This window comes from Nicotiana tabacum, chromosome 22, assembly GCF_000715075.1.
Source record: "Nicotiana tabacum cultivar K326 chromosome 22, ASM71507v2, whole genome shotgun sequence".
In the NCBI taxonomy this organism is placed as follows: Eukaryota; Viridiplantae; Streptophyta; class Magnoliopsida; order Solanales; family Solanaceae; genus Nicotiana; species Nicotiana tabacum.
In genome coordinates, this window is record NC_134101.1 from 201249591 (window position 1) to 201274784 (window position 25194).

Genomic DNA, 25194 nt, shown 5'->3' on the forward strand with positions numbered 1-25194 from the left:
TTAGTCTAACCTTAGCTTGAGGGATTAGGAGTTGTGTCTTATTTGCTATGTGCTAATTGTTGAGTACGATGTATAGGCATGATGGCGAGTATCTATACGTAGGTGTCAAGCATGCCCGTGAGTCTTATTCTATGATTAATGTGACCTCGTTTCGTATTGTTCATGCTTTATATGATGATTTCTATTGTTGAGCAAGGCTTGTAGAAGTGTTAATTGTAATTGAACATTTTCGAGCGTTGGCCCAAATTGAGAATTGAGTTGTGAAGTATATGTGGAAAAGAGAAGAGGTTTATGATATTGTCTCCCTTGCCAGGATGTTGTTTCTTTTGATATTATCTCCATTGCCAAGATGTTATTGTTTTTGATATTATCTCCCTTGTTGGGATGTTATTACTCATGATATTGTTTCCCTTGCCGGGATTTTTATTGTGATATTATTGATTCCCTAGCCCAAATGGCTTTGTAATTTTTTCTTGGGTGAGAAAGAGTTTAAAGCACGAAGGATAATGCGTGCATGATTTGAGGGTGTTAATGTACGAAGGGTGATGTCGTGCTAATATTGTGAGGTAAAAGTACGAAGGGTGATGCCATGCCGCACGATGTACAATATCGTGCCATGATATGAGTGATAATGCACGAAGGATAATTCTGTGCCATGATTATGTAAGGTAAAGGCATGAAGGGTGATGTCGTGCCGATTATATTGATTCTTATGGTGAGGACGAGAGTAAAAGCACGAAGGGTGATGTTGTACACTTGTCTTTGATTTCCAATTCTTGTTGATAATTGAATTAGGGTGTTCTTTACATTTATTTGTTGCTTCTCTGTTGTCACTTGTTGTTCCCCTGTAGCATGTTTCCCCCTCCTATCCTTAACTATAAATTTCTGCCTTTAGTTTTCTACTGTATATGATTTAACTGCACAGGTTTATTTGGTAGTTTTGTCCTAGCCTCGTCACTACTTCGTCGAGGTTAGGCTAGGCACTTACCAGCGCATGGGGTCAGTTATGCTGATACTATACTCTGCACTGTGTGCAAATCCCGGTGCTGCAGCTTTTGGACCACAGTGAGGTTGTTGCCTTCAGTCCATCAAGCGACCCGAGGTAGTCCTGCAATCGTCCACAGGCCTTGGCGTCTCCTTCTATCTTTCTATACTGTTTCTTTTATGTATTTCTGAAACAACTTGTGTTTATCTTTCGGACCCCTATTTGTAGTATTCTTAGACAGTCTGTGAAATTGTGACACCAGATCTGGGTAGCTTTTGTTTATGGATTTGTATCGGTATTAACATTAAATTGTTATATTTCATTCTTCCGTTTTATTACTTCTGCTGTTTATACAATGTTAATTCACAACTGTTAAAGGATTAAAAATGGAAAAAGGAAAATACTTGGAATGATTGGCTTGCTTAGCTTTTACTAGTAGGCGCCATCACGACTCACGAGGGTTAGAAATCCGGATGTGACACTAGGTTCGGGGCGTGATAGTATCTTAGATTCAACATCAAATTTATGAGAATCAAACAGGAAAATTTGGGAATTTTGTCAAAGTTTTGAATAAATGAAGATTTGAGTTTGAGAGTCGAATTGGACTAGGATTTGAAAACAAAACACATATATGGACTCGTGATATTATGGGTAGTCATAATCTAACCTTGGACCCGTAATTGGTTTTCCTTGCATTGTTTGATAAAATTAAGTCGCTTTTGGTTAGATTTGAGCCGTGCGGATGCAAATTTTTGGGGAAAAGCTATATTCGAGGGTTGATTTGGCCTAGTTGAGGTAAGTATCTTGCCTAACTTTTTATGGGAAAACTAAACCCTTAGGATTTTGGGTTGTTTGTGTTAATTGTACTATGTGGAAGACGTGTACACAAGGTGACGAGTATGTTCATGGGCTATATGAGGTGTATTGACCGGTTTAGACTTTTAGACTTCTTCCATGCCTTTACTTGAAATTGCATAACATGTCACATATCTTGTTGTTAAATTTACTCTTATATTTTCTAATTTGTGTTATTAGCTGTCACGACCTAAATCGATGGGCTGCGACGGGCACCCGGTACCTTACTCAGCCGAGTACCAACGTAACGAATCTTTCATATCATTCTATCATAGGCAAATGAACCGAAGTAAAGCATGAGGGAATACAAACTTATACATATGAAGTACGGGCCTATAAGACCTAAATAACCATTCGTGTACTGAACATAGGCCGACAAGGCCATACAATCTTTTGCGTACATGACATCTATCTACAAGCCTCTAAGAATACATAATTTTCATAAAGGTTGGGACAGCGTCCCGCCATACCAAACAATACACGTCTAAATCATACTAACCAAACAAGCAAATCCGAAGCAAATGGAGCGCACCAACATCTTTCACGGAGCTGATAGCCTACTTGGAGGGCTCTGGACCTGTTTATCGGGACCTGCGGGCATGAAACCTAGCATCCCCATGCAAAAAGGAATGTCACTACGAATAATGTATCGAGTATGTAAGACACATAAATAAGTACATAACAGACATGGAAGAAATATAGAGTAAATGACTCAACCTGTAAGCCTATATAATTCTGTAAATCATGAAATACTTATAGTATCATGCATATGCATATGAGTGTCATGTCGTTCATAGGTACATGTGTTCATAACATCATCAAGCCTCTGAGGGCATCCCATCATATCATTTTGGCCATTGTGGGCAAATCATCAACGTATACCAGCTGATCAGGTGGTGCGTATATAACGCCATAACCTTTTCCATATCCCATCATACATATACATACATATATATATATATATATATATATATATATATATATATATATATATATATATATATATATATATATATATATATATATATATATATATATATATACACACACACACACACACAGATCATGGGTCAATATGCATGTATAAATGCATGAAATGCATATGAAATACGGTAATAAAATCTCTCGGTCCGTCATAAGACTATTATGCCTCTGATTCATATCATGAAATAAACTTTACCAACTTACGTATTTTTGAGACCCATTAACAGATTATAGAATAATATGACTCATGGGAGAATAAGAATATACACATCTCTAGCATTTCTACGAATAGAGTAATTTATGGAAGTTGTGCATTTGCTCATTTTGTTCGTGTCGTATAGAGCATGCCAAAAAGAAAGAAAGGATAGCCTGAACCAATTCTCTTGACAATCCCTTTAACACCCGTTGATTGCTACAACATGTAACGACAAGATCGAAGTAGGAAAAATCCGTATGATATTCTAGACAAAGACTACACTGCATTCCTTTAGAATTGCAAGATCTTATGCTTCCAAGTTTTGATCACATTGCAAATCTTAGCATCTTACTTTAACATTCATGAACCATATTACTAATAAATAATGAGATGCTTATTTCAAGAATGGAAATGACCGTACACTTTTGTGGATCTTTGATAACACTTCTCCACCCAAAATGATATAATATAACTATCACTTAAGATAATGCCACTTTTTCCAAGTGAACTAAGAGTCATCACATATAATATGTATTGTTGCCACGTAAATCTTCAGGACTTATCCAAAAAATATTAGGTACTTACCAATTTCTTTATTAACTTGGTAATCCCCCACTAATCAATAATTAATCAATTACCCACATATTTAAGAATTATCTCAAATTACATAAAATGATACTCACTTTTAATACACTTTATACACCTTACTACCATGGCCATGGGGTACCTTGTATGGTACTAGTCCATAAATACCGGGTATTTTAGCTCGGGCCGTATTTTATCCCAAAATACCATACCTCGACAAAATTCTTTTTCTTCAATTTGCTTACCTTCTCACCTTCACGAATTTACTCATTACGTGTTTGAAATAGCATAAAATGCTTATAATCTTAAAGAAATCTCATTCCCGAACTTGCATCGATTAACTTACGATGAAACTTTAACGTACGAAAAATGCGGGATGTAATATCTCATTTCCAAGCTTTCACCAATTTGCTTATGGCATACTTTTACGTACAGAAATATGGGGTGTAACATCATCCCCCCCTAGAACATTCGTCCTCGAATGTTGACTAATGCACTTATCATTCTCATAACCCATAGCTCTTGCGAATACTTTAATACTCTTTATGCCATTTAGGCAACTGTTCTGTGAATGAATCCCATAGGCCAGGGCATTACCTCTTTTAAGGCTCTTTCTCACACCATGACTTGTAGCCGGAATCCTTCTAATCTCGTAATTGTTGCTACCTTTTATCATGCATCCTTTACGACTCTAACTTTGTATGTGCGCTTATACGACTCTTTTATTCTCTTCCCTCCAACTTTTAGCCAATCTCTAGGCTTCACTTTGTGAACATATACAAAATTATGTCAAGCTGTCCCTCTGTGCGTTATTAGCTTTACTACATCTAAGTAGGCCATACTATACCATAATTCTTACTTCGATTTATCATTGCGGAGGTTTGCTACCAAATTCCAACTTACTCTTGGTTTGTATCCCATATGTATAAATCCATGTCTTTTAATGCTTCCTCTTTACTATTCATCTTAAGAATGTCCACCTAATCTCAGCTCATACTTTGTGACTTTTGTCCATCCATTATGATTTGCCGCAATATTGACCTACAATATACACTAATACATTGAAACTTCTTACGTAAAACCTTGCCACTAGGGCTTACATTGATTCGAAGAATATTTGAAGTGATTCCTATAATTGTATTTCATAGTATCTCAATGTTATTCACCTTATGGGGCTATTCTGATCTCGTACCGTCCGTGAAATCTTTTATCATTCTCCCCTTTTTTCATCAAATCATTATTCAATCGAAGGCCCAAACGTTATCTTTTATCTGCCGCAATTACACCTTCATTTCACTACTAGGGCAGCATTCCATCTTTTCTAAATGTTGCTAGTCTCAGACTCCTTTGAGTTCATTCGGCTATACTAAGCCTTATATAACTTAGATAACTCATCAGCTCTCTTGTTTTCATGGGCTTAACCCTGAGAGCTTATTCATTCTCGTCACTTCTCACTTACCATTTCTTGTTCTTACTCTTGTCTTCCTAAAACCTTGCGTTTTATCATACTTTAGCTTGCAACCTACATATATCCATTTATAATGCTTGCAATCTTGCTCTATCGTAGATTTCCTTGTATTTGGAACATCAAGCGAGACATCTCATCATCCCTATCTCTTCTTTACTCTCTTGGCTAGATCTCTCGATACCTAGAAACCATAGGCTGGAAAATATACTATTGACGATGCTGCTATCGTTCCTAGATGCTGAATACCTATTCTTCTAGCCTTCTATCCGAAGTATGGACTATTCACAACCTTCTGCATATGAGTATCTCATACGTTGTTCACTTTTACCTTACATAGCTTAAAATCTCACATCACATCTTGTATCTCTTTCATAACCTCCCTTCCATATAGGTATGATTCACATCCACAACTTGGAGCTTTATTATAATACTAAAATCCGGTAGGAGCTTCATACTGACTTCTTATGAGGCTGTTACTTTTCTAACTGGCTTTATTGAAGAGCTGTTATAGACTATGGTTGTTGTACTATCTCTCTTGTAACTCAGATATTAAGGTTGGAGCTGCAATGTTTCCAACCACGATTTCTATAATTTTCTAGGTTCAATAATCAGACTCTTGATTTACTTAGTTGATGTAACTCTTTAGTTTCCTCTTCCCTTTGATCAACCTTCGTGTAGGCTTAAGCTATCTTCCGATTTGTGGCTCATGGTATTAGCTATTACTTTAGTCCTGAATGGACGCTATAGAATATCCAGGATATAATCTTTTAACAATTCAATTCTTTGTCTATAACCTGGACTCAATTCTTCCTTTTAACTTATATTGGAGTCTTCTACGACTGTATGATTGTCAACATATATGTATATTCCGGAATCGCAAATGCACTTATAACGTAACCAACTATAGATTATTTATCGAATAGTTCCTTTCGTTCCTTCTCAGCTTTCTTTAAACATAAGCTATTACTTTTTCTAGTCTTCTGCCTCCTTGTTGCGAGCATACTTAGCTAATCTTAGTTCCCACGCATGCCGAAATTTTCGTGCAACTCATATGATCTCGAATATTACTTTTGACTTTACTTCCCCTTCACTAGCCACGGTAGGTTCCTCTTTCTTATGGAAGATGTACAATGTTGTTGTGAAACTGTTGTTACAAGACCATTTCCTCTTTAGGTCACTGTGCTTAGATTGAAGTCTTATTCCTCATCTCCTCAGCTAATCTTTCACTGTAGTACTTAGGGAGGACCCTCTGACTCTTGTAAAGCTACGAGCTAATTACATCGTATACCCAATAAATTTTTTGATATCCTTCCTCGCCTACAATTATTCATAGTTACTTACCTCCACACCCTTGTGATTGTAGGGTTGCTTCCGAACTAATATTTTGATTGTCTTCCTAGTGGCACTATCTTTCATTCCCACAGTACTCATACGGTACCTTTAACAACCTTATTCCTATCCGAATACTTCTTAAGTATTACAATGACATTACTGCGAGGCTGAATTCACTATATTGGGTTTTACTATGTTTATCTTCCATGATCTGCTGACTCGTCTGTAACCTCCTGTTTAGCCATAACTAGGCTCTTCCTTAATCAACTACCAACTACTCGTTGGCTCATTCTCATATCAATATTTCGTGTAATCTTTCTTGGGTTATTTCATTTGTTTTAACTTACCGCTCGCACCGGCTCCTTATCTATCAATAACATTTCGGGCATGAACCTTTACTTTCTCTTCTTGACGTCGTGTTTGCATATTTTTTTGGAATCTTAGAATATCTGAAGGTTTTGAATAAATGCAATCTCATCAATTTCTCATTTTTTTCTGCATTCTTCCTTTACCATACCATAATTACTAGAACCGCTTAATTCCAGGTTAACGCCACATCATTCCATATTCCCCCCTTTTGGGGAGTACTAAGAGTTGGAGCTATGATGACTACCTATAGAAGTTTTACCTCTTCATCTTTGGCATCCTTTCATATCATCGATGACCCTTACTCGCCTTGAGGTAATCCTCCCGTACCAAGGATAGCAAAATTCCTTACTTATGAGGGTGGCACTTAGTATAACTGGCACATACAGTCCCTTAAGCTGAACTTTGCTCACATTGCTTGCTTTAGGGAAGCGTCTTCCCAAATGACCATTTTCTGAATTTCTCATGAATCTTCTTTTGTCTTCCATTCTATTATTGCCGAAGCAAAATCGGAAATTCTTATGATGCCGACTATTATCAACCACTCAGTCCCTAATTCATGATTAGTTTATCCTATTTACCAGCCCATACTGATTTCTATCATTCTGAGATCTAACATTTCCTTCTAGTAGTTGCGTTGGAATTACGAACTTATTTCTCAAAATGAGGGTATGACTTTATGGCCTATACTCTTTTGTTGTCTCAAGGCTTGTCACCTCTCGTGTTTTCCTTCTTGAGTATGGACTCTTTAATACTGTCATCTTTTTGATCTACCATTGTCATCCACATATCATATCTTACTCATAATGTTTCATTTACTCTCTTCTTATTTCCTGCTAACATTTTTGTCAATCACTTTATTCTGAAAAATCGAACAAGACATTCTTTTACTTTTAGCTCCCCTTGCTTCATCTACTAGCCCTTCGGGTTGTCTGACATTCTTTCTCTACTAGGGATGGGAGCCACACTAAGGTAATATTTATCCCTTCAAGGCTTCTAGTGCCTGTCCATGTAGTACTCATATCCCGCTGTACTATTTTAGAGTGCAACATCTGGTGTCTCACAAGAAAATCAATTAGCACCTTTGTAATATCCTTCGGAAATATCAACTAACACAAACAATCCATTCATCATTTTGGGCTACTCTAACCCTAGCAGGATCCTGATATCCGTCCTTCTCTTATACTACTTCTGTTAGCCCTCATTGGGAATAAATGAGATGGGTGTAGCCAGTTGTACATATCTCTATTATTGTTGAAAGTAACTCAAAAGGCTTACATTTCTCTGCATGAATTGTAAATATCAACAATCTACATTAACTGGTGCCTCGTACCCTTCTTCATCTTTTTTTTCCTTGTTAAAACTTGTATCTATCTTCTGAATCTCTTCATTGCCTTTCACCATACGGGTGGATAGATATTCCTTCCTTAAGGCTCTTTATACAAAGGCTTACCCATCTTAGTACACTCATGTTCTGCTGGAAACTTCACATTTATCCAGTAAAAGAATGATACAAAATTGAGTTCCTCTGACTCAACTCTTCCACGGCTATATCTCCTACTAACCGTCTTTCTAGATGTAGGCATCCTTGTATTATGAATAAGATAGAGTTTAAGAAATTGAGTTCTTACAAATGACATCTACCACACGATCTAGAGTAAGGAGAAAGAGTGACAATCTTAAATTCCCTGTAGCCTCCTGCTTATAAGTGTGGTGCACGACACACCCATAAACAAGACTCTACTAGACACGGCTTGTAGACTCTCTAGGACAGAACTGCTCTAATACCACTTTTGTCATGAGCCAAACCGATGGGCCGCGATGGGCACCCGGTACCTTACTCAGACGATTACCAATGTAACGAATCTTTCATATCATTCTATCATAGGTAAATGAACCGGAGTAAAGCATAAGGAAATACAAGATTATACATATTAAGTATGGGCCTATAAGACCCAAATAACCATTCATGTACTCAACATAGGTCGACAAGGCCATACAATCTTTTACGTACTTGACATATGTCTACAAGCCTCTAATAATACATAATTTTCATAAAGGTCGGGATATAGTCCTGCCATACCAAACAATATACGTCCAAATCATACTAACCAAACAAGCAACTCAGAAGCAAATGGAGCGCACCAACATCTTTCGATGAGTAGATAGCCTACTTGGAGGGCTCTCAACCTGTCTAGCGGGACATGCGGGCATGAAACGTAGTGTCCCCAGGTAAAAAGGAATGTCAGTACGAATAATGTACCGAGTATGTAAGGCACATAAATAAGTACATATCAGACATGGAAGACTATAGAGTAAATGACTCAACCTGTAAGCTTGTATAATTCTGTAAAACATGAAATACTTGTAGTTTCATGCATATGTGTATGAATGTCATGTCGTGCATAGGTACATGTGTTTATAACATCATCAAGCCTCTGAGGGCATCCCATCATATCATCTCGGCCATTGTGGGCAAAATCATCAACGTATACCAGCTGATCAGGTGGTGGTGCGTATATAACGCCGTAACCCTTTCCCATATCCCATATACACATACTATACGCGTATATAATGCCATCTGGTCATGGGTCAATGCACATGTATAAATGCATGAAATGCATAAGAAGTGCGTCAATAATACCATTATGCCTCTAATTCATATCATCAAAAAAAACTTTACCAACTTACGTATTTTTGGGATCTATGAACAAATGATAGAATAATATGACACATGGGAGAATAAGAATATACACATCTCTAGCATTTCTACGAATAAAGTAATTTATGGAAGTTGTGCATTTACTCGTTTTGTTCGTGTCGTGTAGAGCATGCCAAAAAGAAAGAAGGGATAGCCTTAGCATACCTGAACTAATTCTCTTGACAATCCCTTTAACAGCCGTTGATTGCTACAACACATAACAGCAAGATCAGAGTAGGGAAAAATCCATATGTATTCTTGAGAAAGATTGGAAAATCCGTATGATATTCTTGAGAAAGATTGCACTGCACTTCTTTAGAATCGCAAGATCTTACACTTCGAGTTTTGATCACTTTGTAAATCTTAGCATCTTACTTTAAAAGTCATGAACCATATTATTAATAAATAATGAGATGCTTATTTTCAAGAATGGAAATGACCGTAAACTTTTGTGGATCTTTGATAACACTTCTGCACCCAAAATGATATAATGTAGTTATCACTTAAGATAATGCCACCTTTTTCAAGTGAACTAAGAGTCATCACATATAAGATGTATTTCTGCCACGTAAATCTTCAAAACTTATCCAAAATATATTAGGTACTTACCAATTTCTTTATTAACTTGGTAATTCCCCACTAATAAATAATTAATCAATTACCCATATATTTAAGAATTATCTCGAATTACACAAAATGATACTCACTTTTAATACACTTTATACACATTACTACCATGGCCATGGGGTACCTTGTATGGTACTAGTCCATAAATATCGGGTATTTTAGCTCGGGCCGTATTTTATCCCAAAAAACCATACCTCGACAAAATTCTTTTTCTTCAATTTTCTTACCTTCTCACCTTTACGAATTTACTCATTACTTGTTTGAAATAGCATAAATGCTTATAATCTTAAAGAAATATCATTCCCCAACTTACGTCGATTAACTTACGATGAAACTTTAACGTACGAAAAATACGGGATGTAATATCTCATTTCCGAGCTTTCACCAAGTGGAAGTTTGGAAAATGGAGAAGTTTGACCCATAATTGACTTTTGACATATCGGGGTCAGAATGCAATTTCGAGAGTTGGAACAGCTCCGTTATGTCATTTTGGACTTGTCTGCAAAATTTGACATCATTCCGGATTGATTTGACAGGTTTCGGCACGAGTTTAGAAAATTGAAGATTTGAAAGTTAATAAGTTCAATTTATGGTTTGATTCATTGTTTTGGCGTTGTTTAATGTGATTCATAACCTCGATTGAGTCCGTGTTAGGTTATGTAACTTTTTTATGTGTTTAGACGGGGTCCCAGGGGCCTCGGGTGTGTTTCGGGTGGGCCACGGGTCATTTTTCCCTATGTTTGAACTGCTGTTCTGCTATCTGGTATTTGAAATGGTATCGGAATTTAGTAATTTTTGTATGGTTGAACTAATATTGGAATGGTTATTCAGATTTTTGTAAAATTTGTCGGGTTCCGAGGTGCGGGCCTGGGGGTTGATTTTTGGACCGATTTTTAGATTTTGTTAAAGATTGAAACTTTATAATCTGGAATAGTTTCTTATGTGTTTTATTTGTTCTTTGAAGTTAATTTGGTTAGATTTTAGCTGTCCAGAGATCCTTTCACCCGAGAAGTGCATTTTAGAGTATTGGTGTGTCGTCTTTGAGGTAAGTATCTTGCCTAACCTTGTGTGGGGGACTTTCCCCTAGGATTTAAATCTTCTATGATTAATTGTAGTTCGTGTACGCGAGGTGACGAGTGCGTGCTCGGGCTTATCTGCGAAAAATTGGTCTTTTAGAGTTATTAGATCCTTATATTCACTGTGTATGAATGTGTTCTTGACATGACTGAGTTTCCAAATTACTAGTTTCACATCTACATGCTTGATTGGAAATAATTTCTTCATGATTCACTCTTATTGCTTAACTGACTCCTATTTGATTTAATTGAAGAATTTCACCTCTCCTATTGTCATGCTATATTTTCGTAGCTGTTTGTCTTATTTGAGAACCATTAGCATCCTTCCTGAAACTTTGTTTAGTCTTTAGTGAAGCTAAAGATCATCTCTCCCTAATTGAATTGAAGAATATTCTCGGAATTATCCAACCTTAAAAAGGAGTTAGATAACCTATATCCTTGTTGACTTGCCCTTATTTGGGACTACTTGACTCGCGTTGATTTTCTTGTTATTGGCTTGTACATTGTGGGATCATCGCTATATGTTAGCTCTCCCGTGTTAAACTGCTCCCTTTATGCCATCATTCTTTTTTGTGGTTATTCCTTGTGAGCTGGTTCTACCGTTTCATTGTGATTTATAATCCTTAAGCTGATTGCTTGTATTACCTTGTATTATTGTCATTTTTGCTATTGTATATGTATCGTGCTGATGTACGATCTTTCTGTTATGTTGTGACTGTTATTTCTATTGGTTGCGCTGCGTATTTACTTTTGGGACTACGGGACTGCACCCGAAAGATTACCCTGCAAATATATTGATTTTGGATGTAGTGCGGGATACCAAGAGATCCCCAGCACATATATTGAGGATACCAAGAGATCCTCGGATACTAAGAGATCCCCAACACATATATTGAGGATACCAAGAGATCCTCGGGACACCAAGAGATCCCTAGTACATATATTGAGGATACCAAGGGATCCTCAGGATACCAAGAGATCCCTAGCACATATGTTTAAGATAACAAGAGATCCTCGGGACACCAAGAGATCCCTAGTACATATATTGAGGATACCAAGGGATCCTCAGGATACCAAGAGATCCCTAGCACATATGTTTAAGATACCAAGAGATACTTGGGATACCAAGAGATCCCTAGTACATATATTGAGGATACCAAGAGATCCCTAGCACACATATTTACGTTTGGGACTACGGGACGATATCCTGGGAGATCCCCTATTAAAATCTTTATGTTCTGAGCTGATGTTTTCATTGATTATATCCTTGTGTAAACATTATAGGTGTTGTCCATTCCATTCCTTATACTTACTATTTGGTGTGAACTGTGTTAGGACACTTGCACAAGCATACACATGGTTAATCACCCCTATCGGTAGGAGGCTCTGTGAGATTTTCGAGTATAGATGCACCCCTTGTTTATTTTCCTTCCATGTGAGAATGACTCTTTGGGCTCGTGAGTTGTCAATATGATTATGAGGGGTGATGAGGGCACAGGATGCCAAGTGTTAGGGTTCAGGTATTGAGACCCGTATTGTATGATTATGAGATGAGGTGTCACAGGGTGACTTATAATCGGAGGATTTTCTTTTTTTGGAAAATATTATATTTGAAAGCATTATTTTGAAAGAAACTCTTTTGAAAAGGACACTTATTTGAAGGAAGCATATTTCAAACCAATTTTTATCACTTGAAAAGAATTTGATTATTTGATTGATGCTTGCTGGTTAAGACTCAAGGTGAGGGCTGTCGTAGTTGCTGAGTTATGACTTGCCCTTACTATATTTGTGATTTCGAGTTTGGGTTGCATTTTTGTTCATTTTTAGGAGTTTTATTATGGTTTTTCCACTATTACTTGTTGTTTCCTTTCCTTATTGTAGTTTCTGCATTGTTAGAAATATCTCTTAGTCTTTATATAGATATCATGTTCAGTTCTTTTCTATACTTATACTTGTTCTGCTTATTAGACCAGTAGATGTCTTGACTATTCCTCATCACTATTCCACAGAGATTAGTCTTGATACTTACTGGGCACCGCTGTGGTGTGCTCATACTACACTTCTGCACATTGTTTTGCGTAGATCCATGTATTGTTCGCTAGTAGCTGTGCGGATTCTTGCCGAGGAGACTCAAGGTAAATTTGTTGTTGCGTTTGCAGGCTTCGGAGTCACCTTCCTATGTTATTTTCACACTGTTATACCTATTTTCATACGGTTGTGTTTAGAAGTTGTAGTGAAACTCTATAGAGCTTATGACTTGTACTGCCAGATTTTGGGAAGATGTTCATTATATAAAGGGTTTATTTCAGAAGAATTTTAGATGTTATTATGTGTTGTTGTTATTCCGAAATTGTTAGACTTACCTAGTTCTTAAGACTAGGTTCCATAATGATACCCAAAGGGAGGGAAAGTTGGGTCGTAACAAGTTGGTGTCAGAGCTCGAGGTTTATAGGTGCTATGAGTCATAAGCGAGTTTAGTAGAGTCTTGCGGATCGGTACGGAGACGTCTGCACTTATTTTCAAGAGGCTACAGAACTAATAGGACAATCTCACTTCTTTCATTCCTATCGTGCGAGCTTATTGATCCCAGAGTTTGAAGTTTTATCATTCCATTCTCTCATTGACGGTGAGGACACAAACTGTAGTTATTGACGGCGCTGCTCCAGGAGCAGGTGTCGCTAGAGGCAGAAGTAGAGGCCGACAAGGAGTATATACCGCAACTAGACCACACTCAGAGTAATGATTTTCCATTAGTCAGGTCCCAAGTGTCACGACGGCATAATTTGTGGTCCTAGTTTAGCGCATGGTCAGGGCAGCAGCATCCAAAGGAGAACAACTTAGATTTGCAAGGGTCAAGAAAATGTGACCCTCCAACATTCAGTGGGCTTAAGAGAGTAAAATGGGTTTCATAGAGGAGTTCCATCGCATTATCAGCACTATGGGTATTGCAGAGACGAGTGGGGTTGCATTTACTACATTCTAGCTTAACAGAGCGGATTATCAGTGGTGACGAGTGCATGAGTTGGGTAGCCGGCCGATATAGCTTCACTTATATGGGTTTAGTTTCCATAGATGTTTTGAGAGAGTTTATACCTCAATCACTTCGGGATGCATGGCATATGGAGTTTGAGTAGCCGCGTTAGGGAACTGTGTCAGTAATAGATTTTGCTGTTAGATTCAGTGATTTAGCCAGACATGCACCTGCATTGGTCGCTACAGTTAGAGAGCGAGTTCGTGGATTCATTGAGGGGCTCAACCATGATATTTCGTTCGGTATGGCTCGAGAGTTGGAGTCAGATGTTTTGTTCCACCAGGTGGTAGGGATCGCTCGCCGATTAGAGGACATGTGGGACCGGGAGTGAGAGGATAGACTAGATCAAGAGAGAGAGAGAGTACAGGGAGGAGAGGAGGCCTCGTAGACCGGAGAGATATGCTGGCCCTTATTCTGGAGGCAGGGTGGACATGGTGGAGGTTTCATGGGTCAGCCAGTTCAGTTTGCACTTCAGGCTTCACAGTGATTTAGGTGTTCATGGGTCTCGGAGTACCCATATCGTATAGTTCCCACAGCCACGTCAGTAAAGGGGTTGTTTTCAGTATGGAGATGCTAGCCATATGGTGAGAGATTTCCCCAGATTTTGGATAGATGTGTCATAGCAAGGTATTCAGGTAAGTAGAGGGCACCCAAGAGGGGGAGAGGCCCGGCCCGTTGATGTGTTTCATATAGTAGGCTTAAGGCCATTGTGCCAGATGATGCCATTTAGGTATGATTTGATGTGTTATAGAGGAGCACCATCCGAAGTTCATATAGTTCCTCTTATTGGGGTGAGTTCCTCTATTTGTTGCTCCACTTATGGGTGCATTTTATGATTTGCACTCTGTTTATGTGATACCCCATTGGGAGGTTCTATGAGTGATAGCCGTGTCTATCATCCGTTTCTACGTCAATGTTACGTCCTGCAGTATTATATTACGACGATGTTATGCTCTACAGTAATATGTTATGATGGTGTTACCCTCTGCAGTAATATATTACGATGGTGTTACGTCCTGTAGTAAAATATTACAATGATGTTATGCCTTGTAGTATTACATTACGGTGATGTCACGCTCCGCAGTATTAAGTTACGGCAGTGTTGCACCCAGCAGTATTACATTACGGTGATGTCACGCTCTGTAGTATTAAGTTACATAGTGTTGCACTCAGTAGTATTACATTATGGTGATGTCACGCTTTGCAGTAATAAGTTACGATAGTGTTTCACCCAGCAGTATTACATTACGGTCATGTTACACTTTGCAGTATTAAGTTACGATGATGTTGCACCCTGTAGTATTGTGCGTTAAAATTTGTTGTAAGGTAATTGACATTAGTCCAAGGAAACGATTATTTGGATATTATAAGGATTGTAAGTGATGAATAATTCGTGAAGGTGAGAAGGGAAACAAGTCGAAGATAATGAATTTTGTTGAAATTTGGTATTTGGGGATAAAATATGGCCCGAGCTAAAATACCCAGTATTTATGGACTAGTACCATACAAGGTAAAACATAGCCACGATAGTAAGGTGTACAAGGTATGTTAAAAGAGAGTAGTATTTAATTAAGTTGATACAATTTTTAAATTATGCGGGTAATTGATTATTTACCGGGTAACAAGATATTTTCCAGTTAATTAATAAGTGGATAAAAATTTATAAAATATACCCATCTAAAATGTGGCAAAAAGCTACCATGACAAAAATGACTCATTAGTCATCATGCCATGTGGCAGTGTAAGGACTCATTATATGCCATGTGGCCAAAGCCACCATAACTTAAGATAAGTCTTAAGATAAGTCTTAAATAAGACCTGTAAAGTCTTATCAAAGACAAGGACGTGTAAGACAAGTCTTAAATAAGACTTTTAAAGTCTTATCCATAAGTCTTAAACAAGACTTTTGATCATTTTTTTGGAAACTTAGTAAGCCATTCATTAGGAAACCACATTCTGACTTTGGATTCAAACCAAAAACGTTAGAAGCAGATCATTTTGTCCAACATTCAAATCCAATGTGAATCATAAGGAATCCAAACGTTATTCCTTCTAAAACTCAAAGAACCAGAAACGTTTTACTCTCAATTTCAAGGGATTCAGTCAGAATTTCGTTCAACATATTTCACGGAAGCAGAAGCTTCATTCCGTTCAAATAATTCCAGGAATAGGTATGTTAAGGCCCTCCCTTCATTCTTTTGGCATTGTCCATATGATACTAAAGAAACGAGCAAACTCACAGTTTCCATAAATTACTCTATTCATAGAAATAGTAGGGGTGTCTATATTCTTGATTCCCCATGAAACATATTATTATCTTCTGCTCATGGGTCTCAGAATAATACGCAATTGGAAAAATTTATCTGGAAAGAATATTGAGATTATTATGTATTTTTCATGCATTTCATACATGTGCATTGACCCATGACCAGATGGCGTTATATACGCGTTTATATGTAAATATATGTATATGGGATATGGGAAAAGGTTACGGCGTTATATACGCTCCACCACCTGATAAGCTGGTATATGATGATGATGTTGCCCCTATTGGCTGAAATATGATTCAAACGGCATTATATATGTATGTGTATGGGATATGGGAAAGGTTAACGCGTTATATATGCACCACCACCTGATGAACTGGTATACGATGATGATTTTGACCACAGTGGCTGATATGATATGATGGGATGCCCTCAGAGGCTGATGATATTATGAAACATGTACCTATGCACGACAAGACATTCATACACATATGTATGACGCTAAAAGTAATTTATGATTTATAAAGTTATTCAGACTTACAGGTTGAGTCATGTGCTATATATTTCTTCCATGTCTCTTATGTATTAATTTATGTGCCTTAAATACTCGGTACATTATTCGTACTGACGTCCCTTTTGCCTGGGGATGCTGCATTTCATGCCCGCGGGTCCCGATAGACAGGTCGAGAGTCCTCCAAGTAGGCTATCAGCTCAGCGGAAGATGTTGGTGCGCTCCATTTGCTTCAGAGTTGCTCGTTTGGTTAGTATCATTTAGACGTGTATTGTTTGGTATGGCGGGATTCTATCCCAACCTTTATGACATTTACGTACTCTTAGAGGCTTGTAGACATATGTTGTGTACATAAAAGATTGTACGGCCTTGTCGGCCTATATTTTGAGTTTTTAAAGGATCATGTTGGCCTATTAGGCTCGTATGTCATGTGTATATGATGATGTAATAAGAAAGATACATTACGTTGGTACACGTTTGAGTAAGGTACTGGGTGCCCATCGCGGCCCATCGGTTTGGGTCGTGACAAAATTGGTATTAGAGTAGTTCTGTCCTAGGGAGTCTACAAGTCGTGTCTAGTAGAGTCTTGTTTGTGAGTGTGTTGTGCACCACTTATAAGCAGAGGCTATAGGGCATTTAGGATTGTCACTCTTTCTTCTTACTCTAGATCGTGTGGTAGAGCTCACTTATAAGAATTCAACTTCCAAAATTCTATTTTATTCGTAATAAGACGATGTCTACATCCGAAAAGAAGGTTGGAAAGAAAGATAATTGTGGAAGAGCTGAGTCGGAGGAATTTGATTTTTGTATGATGCCTACGATAAGTAAATATGAGGTCTTTAGCAGATCATGGGTGTATTGAAAGGTATAAGATTCCTAATAAGAAGCCTTAAGGCAAGAATGCCTATCCATCTTTATGGTAAAGAACAATGAGAGATTAAGAATATACGTACAAGTTTCAGCAAGCAAAAGGAGCAAGGTGAAAAAGGGTACGAGGTACCCAGTTAATGAAGGTTAACAACGCTTATAATTGAGGCAGAGGAACATAATCTTTTTGAGTTATATTCAATAAAAATATAGGTATATACAATTGGTCGCACCCCTTCCAGATATGCCCTATGAGGGTTAACAAAAGTAGTATAAGAAGATATGATGGATGAATTGATTGCGTCAATTGACATTTCCCAAGGATATTGCAAATGTGCTAATAGATCTCTTTATGAGACACCTATATGGTGCACTATAAAATAGTGCAACCAGATATGAGTACTACAAAGACATGCACTATAAGCATTGAAGGGATAAATATTACCTTAGTGTTGCTCGTGTCCCTAGTAAGCGAGAACATTAAGCAACTTGAAGAGCCACTGGATAGAGGAAAGGAAAGCTAAAAGCGAAAGAATGTCATATTGAAGTTTTCATAAGAAAAGGGATATGCAGAAATATTAGCAGAGTAATGAGAAGAGAGATAAGGAAACATTATGAATAAGGTGTGATACATGGATGAAAACGGTAGAGTATTACAGAACCCATAGTCAAATGAAGGAAGAGACGAGAAGTGACAGGCCTTAGGACAACAAAAGAGTATAGGTCATACAATCATGTCCTCATTTCGAGAAATAAGTTCACAACTCTAGCGTAAGAAGAAAATTTAGACCCTAGAGTAATAGAACTAGTATGGATTGGTGAACAAGATAAACAAAACATGAATTAGGGACTGAGTGACTGATGATAGTCGCCATCATAAGAATTTCAGATTTTGTTCCGCCAATAATAGAATGGACGACAAAAGAAGATTCACGATAAATTCAGATAATGGTCATTCAGAAAGACGCTTCCCTACAGCAAGCAATGTGAGCAAAGTTCGGCCTAAGGAACTGTATGTGCCAGTTATACTAAGTTTCACCCTTGTGAGTAAGGAATTTTGCTATCCTTGGTACGAAAGGATTACCGCAAGGCGAGTAAGGGTCATCAATGATGTGAAAGGATGCCAAAGATGAAAAGATGAAACATCTATAGGCAGGTCATCGTAGCTCCAACTCTTAGTACTCCCTTAAAGGGGGGAATATGGAATGATTAAAGGAAGTAAAGTTTCCTGCCTGAGTTGTTATTAATAAATAAGGAGCCAGTGCGAGACGTAAGTTAAAACAAAGTAAATAACCCAAGAAAGATTATGAGGAATATTGATGTGAGAATGGGCCAATGAGTAGTTAGTAATTGGTTCGGAAGAACCCAATTATGGCTAAACACGAGGTTACAGATGAGTCATCAGATCGTGTAAGATAAACATAGTAGAAACTAACATGGAGAATTCAGCCTCGGAGAATACCATTATAATACTTGAGATATATTCAAACAAGAGTCAGGGTAGTTAAAGGTATCGTATGAGTGTTAAGGGGATAAGAGAAAGTGCCGCTAGGAAGGCAGTCAAAATATCAGTTCAGAAGCAACCATACAAGCACAAGGGCATGGAAGTAAGCAACTACGGATGATTATAGGCAAGTAAGGACATCAAAAAGGTTCGTAATAAGCTCACAGCTTTATGAGAGTCAAGGGTTCTCCCTAAGTACTACAATGAAAGACTAGCTGAGGAGATAAAAAAGAAGGCTTCAACCTAAGCAAAACGACCTAAAGAGGAAATGATCGTGTAACAACAATCTCACAACAACATTGTAAGCATTCCAAAGGAAAGTGGAACCTACCGTGGCTAATGAATGGGAAGTAAGAATTAAAAGTAATATTCGAGATCATATGAGTTGTATGAAAACTCTGGCAAGTGTGGACACTAAGATAAGCTAAGTATGGACGCATTGAGGGGGCATAAAGACAAGGAAAAGTAATAGCTTACATTGAAAGAAAGCTAAGATGGAACAAAAGAATTATTTGATCAATGATCCAGAGTTAGCACGTTATGGATACACTCAAGATTTTGGAGCATTATCCAGGCAGCATATTTGTTGACAATCATACAGCCATAGAAGACTCTAGTATAAGTTAAAAGAAAGAATTGATCCCAGGGCATAGACAAAGGATTGAATTGTTGGAATACTATATCATGGATATTCCATAACGCCCATGAAAGGCTAAGGTAATAACTGATACCATGAACCACATATCGAAAGATAGCTTAAGCCTACATAAAGGCTGATCAGAAGGAAGAGGAAACTAAAGAATTACATCACCTAAGTAAATCAGGAATCTGATTATTGGACCTAGAAAAATTATAAAAGTTGTGTTGGAGAGCATGACAGAATCACTCTTAATATCAGATGTTCAAGAGAAATAACACAACAACCATAATCTATAATGCCTCTACAAGGAAGCCAGTTAGAAGAAGTACTAGCTCATAAGAAGTCAGTACGAAGCTCTCACTGGATTGTGTATGTACCAAAGGTGCGAGTATTATAATAGAGCTTCAAGTTATGTACATGAATTACACCTAGGTGGAAGGGAGGTTATGAAAGAGATAAAAGATATGATACGAGATTTTAAGGTAAAAGTGAACAACGTACGAGATACTCAAATGCAAAAAGTTGTGAATTGTCCATATTTCGGATAGAAGGTTATAAGCACGGGGATCCAATAACTGGGAATGATAGCAGCATCGTCAGTGGCATGTCTTCCAACCTATGGTTTCTAAGTACTGAGAGATCTAGTCAAGAGAGTAGAGAAGAGTTGGAGATGATGTGATGTATCGCTTGACGTTCTAGAATAACATAAGGAAATCTATGGTGCAAGCAAGTTGAAGGAAAGTAGCGAGTATTATAAATGGATATTTATAGGTAGCAAGCAAAAGTATGGTAGAGTGACAAGTGAAAAGGTGACGAGAATAGATAAGTCATCAGGATTAAGTCCATGAAAACAAGAGAGATAATGGTTTCTCTAAGTTATTGAAAGTTCAGTATAGCCTAAATGAACTCAAAGTAATCTAAGATTAATAGCATTTAGAAAGAATGAAATGTTGACCTAGTAATAAAATGAGGGAAAATTGTGACAGCTAAAGGATGACGTTTGGGCCTTCGTTTGAATAATGATTAAAAAAAGAGAAAATAGAAGAAGAGAATGAGAAAAAAAATTTGTTGGCGGCACAAAATCAAGATACCCCATAAGGTGAATCACATTGAGACACTATGAAATATGATTATGGAAATCACTTCAAATATTCCTCAATACAGCGTAAGCCCTAGCGGTAATGTATTACGTAAGATGTTTCAAGTCTTCAAGTAAAGGATTATAGATCAACATTGAGGTGAATCCACAATGATCAGATATAAGTTACAAAGTATGACATGAGATTAGGCCATGATTCTTAAGACGAACGGTAATGAAGGGGAATTGAAGGAGTGAGATTTATACATAAAAGGTAGGCAACAAAAGTAACTAGGAACTTGGTAAACATACCTCAGTAAATGTAGATTGAAGCAAAAATTATGGTATAGTATAACCCATGTAAATGCAGTAAAGTCATGTGAATGGGTAACCAGATCTATGAAATAAGATATGGCAATATTCGCAAGTTCTACAAAGTATCGAGCAAAGGACTTCAGTATACCGATAGAGGCCCGGAGAGGCATCCTATTAAGCCTTGTATATACAAAGTAAGGCTTAGAGATTGACTAAAAGATAAAAGGAAAAAGGAAAGATGAATCGCATAAGTGCACCTATAAAGCCAGGGCCATATAGGTTGCATGATAGGAGGTAATAGAAGTTTCAAGATTAGGAAGATTTCGACTACATATCATGATATGAGCAAAAAGACTAAAGGGGGGAATACCCTAGACTTTGGATTTATTCACAGAGCAACTGCTTAAATGGCAAGAAGAGTATTAATGTATTCACAAGAGCTATAAGTTATGAAAATGATAAGAGCATCAGTTAACATTCGAGGACGAATGTTCCAAAGGGGGAATGATGTTACGCCCCGCAATATTACGACAATATTACGTTTCACAGTATTATATTACGACAATGTTATACTCTGCAGTAATATGTTATGATGGTGTTACCCTTTGCAGTAATATATTATGATGGTGTTATGCCCTGCAGTAAAATATTACGATGATGTTATGCCTTACAGTAATACATTACGGTGATGTCACGCTCTGTAGTATTAAGTTACGACAGTGTTGCACCCAGTAGTATTATATTACGGTGATGTCACTCTTCACATTATTAAGTTACGACAGTGTTGCACCCAGCACTATTACATTACGGTGATGTCACGCTTCGCAGTATTAAGTTACGATAGTGTTGCACCCAGCAGTATTACATTACGGTGATGTTACGCCTTGCAGTATTAAGTTACGACGATGTTGCACCCTGTAGTATTGTGCGTTGAAATTTGTTGTAAGGTAATTGACATTAGTCCAAGGAAAATATTATTTGGAGATTATAAGGATTGTAAGTGATGAATAAATTTGTGAAGGTGAGAAGGGAAGCAAGTCGAAGAAAATGAATTTCATTGAAATTTGGTATTTTGGGATAAAATATGGCCCGAGCTAAAATACCCAGTATTTATGGACTAGTGACATACAAGGTACCACATGGCCATGATAATAAGGTGTATAAAAGAGAGTAGTATTTAATTAAGTTGAGACAATTTTTAAGTTACGCGGGTAATTGATTAATTACCGGGTAATAAGATATTTTCCAATTAACTAATAAGTGGATAAAAATTTATAAAATATACCCATCTAAAATGTGGCAAAAAGCCACCATGACAAAAATGACTCATTAGTCATCATACCATGTGGCAATGTAAGTACTCATTATATGCCATATGGCCAAAGCCACCATGACTCAAGATTAGTCTTAAGATAAGTCTTAAATAAGACTTGAAAAGTCTTATCAAAGACAAGGACGTGTAAGACAAGTCATAAATAAGACTTTTAAAGTCTTATCCATAAGTTTTAAACAAGACTTTTGATCATTTCTTTTGGAAACTTAGTAAGCCATTCATTAGGAAACCACATTCTGTCTTCGGATTCAAACCAAAGATGTTAGAAGCAAACCATTTTGTCCAACATTCAAATCCAATGTGAATCATAAGGAATCCAAATGTTATTCCTTCTAAAACTCAAAGAACCAGAAACGTTTTCCTCTCAGTTTCAAAGGGTTCAGTCAGAATTTTGTTCGACATATTTCACGAAAGCAGAAGCTTCATTCCGTTTAAATAATTTCAGGAACAGGTATGTTAAGGCCCTCCCTTCTTTCTTTTGGCATGGTCCATATGATACTGAAGAAACGAGCAAACAACTGAAGAAACGAGCAAACACACAGTTTCCATAAATTACTCTATTCATAGAAATAGTAGGGGTGTCTATATTTTTGATTCCCCATGAAAAATATTATTATCTTCTGCTCGTGGGTCTCAGAATAATACACAGTTGGAAAAATCTATCCGGAAAGAATATTGAGATTATTGCGTATTTTTCATATATTTCATACATGTGCATTGACCCATGACTAGATGGCGTTATATACGTGTATATATGTAAATATATGTATATGGGATATGGAAAAAGGTTATGGCGTTATATACGTACCACCACCTGATCAGTTGGTATATGATGATGATGTTGCCCACAGTGGCTGAAATATGATTCAAATGGCATTATATACGCGTATATATGTATGTATATATATGTATATGGGATATGGGAAAGGTTATGGCGTTATATACGCACCACCACCTGATCAGCTGGCATACGTTGATGATTTTTTCCACAGTGGCCGATATAATATGATGGGATGCCCTCAGAGGATGATGATGTTATGAAACATGTACCTATGCCCGACATGACATTCATACGTATATACATGACGCTAACAGTACTTTATGATTTACAAAGTTATTCAGACTTACAGGTTGAGTCATGTACTCTATATTTCTTCCATGTCTCTGATGTACTTATTTATGTGCCTTACATAGTCAGTACATTATTCGTACTGACGTCCTTTTTGCCTGGGGACGCGTTTCATGCGCGCAGGTCTCGATAGACAGGTCGAGTGTCCTCCAAGTAGGCTATCAACTCAGCGGAAGATGTTGGTGTGCTCCATTTGCTTCGGAGTTGCTCGTTTGATTAGTATGATTTAGACGTGTATTGTTTGGTATGGCGGGACTCTGTCCCGACCTTTATGACATTTATGTACTCTTAGAGGCTTGTAGACATATGTCGTGTACATAAAAGATTGTACGGCCTTGTCGGCCTATGTTTTTAGTTTATAAAGGATCACGTTGGTCTATTAGGCCCGTATGTCATGTGTATATGATGATGTAATAAGAAATATATGTTACGTTGGTACTCGTTTGAGTAAGGTATTGGGTGCCCGTCATTGCCCATCGGTTTGGGTCGTGACATGTTTCTAGTCATTTTGGGAGTTATGAGACTAATAGTAAATTCCTGTTGTCCATTTCGGTAGGTTTGATGTGATTTTTGAGTATTTTTGTCTACGAGTTGTGATTTTTAATGCTCCACCGGTATGGGAGCCAGTACGTGTTGTAATTTTTTGACGGAACTGATCTAGTGAAAGTTTTCAGCTGGTTTGATGTGCACCCTACTCGTGATTCAGAGTGGAGGGTAGGACCCTCGTGATTTCATGTGATTCGATGTGTTGAGGCCGGGCTGTGTACCGCGGTGGGACTTATATCTGTATGAGATCTTTGTGATTCTTTTATATGATTTAATTCTTTCTTGTTATATTGTTTTTGTAGATTAGTATTGATTGAAAAATTTGTGTTTATCGATCTTGTTTGATAGTTCCCTTATGTGTTTCCCTTTCCATATTCAGTCATTTTTGTTCTGTGCTTTTTGAGTTTTAGCTTGTGAGGTGTGTGCCCGTTGTTATTAGTTGAGATTTGGTGATTCGGGTGTTTAGTTATATGGTTTTCGTGGTTATTGTATCATCTCCAGTGTTATGGAGGTTTGAAACCGGTTCCTATTGAATATGAAGCTTATGGTCGGTGCTGAATTTGATTTCGGACGATATTGTTATCAGAAATACTATTGTGGGCCTATGGGTGATGTGTCATATTTTATGGTTGCACCCTATGGGTGTTGACACGAGTTGATATAGCTGGTCGAGACTGGTACCGGATATGGATTTAGAATCAGGTCTCTTGGAAGTGAATGGAAGGTGAGAATTTTGGCTCTAAGACTTATTGGTATTGGTAGAAATGGCTAAATTTCAGTTGAGATGGTGTCATCAGG

The 25194-nt window shown here is 37.5% G+C and overlaps 2 long non-coding RNA genes across 2 annotated transcripts; both read left to right on the forward strand.

Annotated features, from left to right (window-relative positions):
* Positions 1-16063: 16063 nt before the first annotated feature.
* Positions 16064-17408, forward strand: LOC142176606 (uncharacterized). Its single transcript, XR_012705295.1, has 2 exons — positions 16064-16377; positions 17152-17408. It is a non-coding gene; the product is annotated as an uncharacterized LOC142176606 (long non-coding RNA).
* Positions 17409-22778: 5370 nt separating this feature from the next.
* On the forward strand, positions 22779-24356 carry LOC142176565 (uncharacterized). The gene is made up of 2 exons (XR_012705245.1): positions 22779-23172; positions 23974-24356. It is a non-coding gene; the product is annotated as an uncharacterized LOC142176565 (long non-coding RNA).
* The last annotated feature ends 838 nt before the right edge of the window (positions 24357-25194 follow it).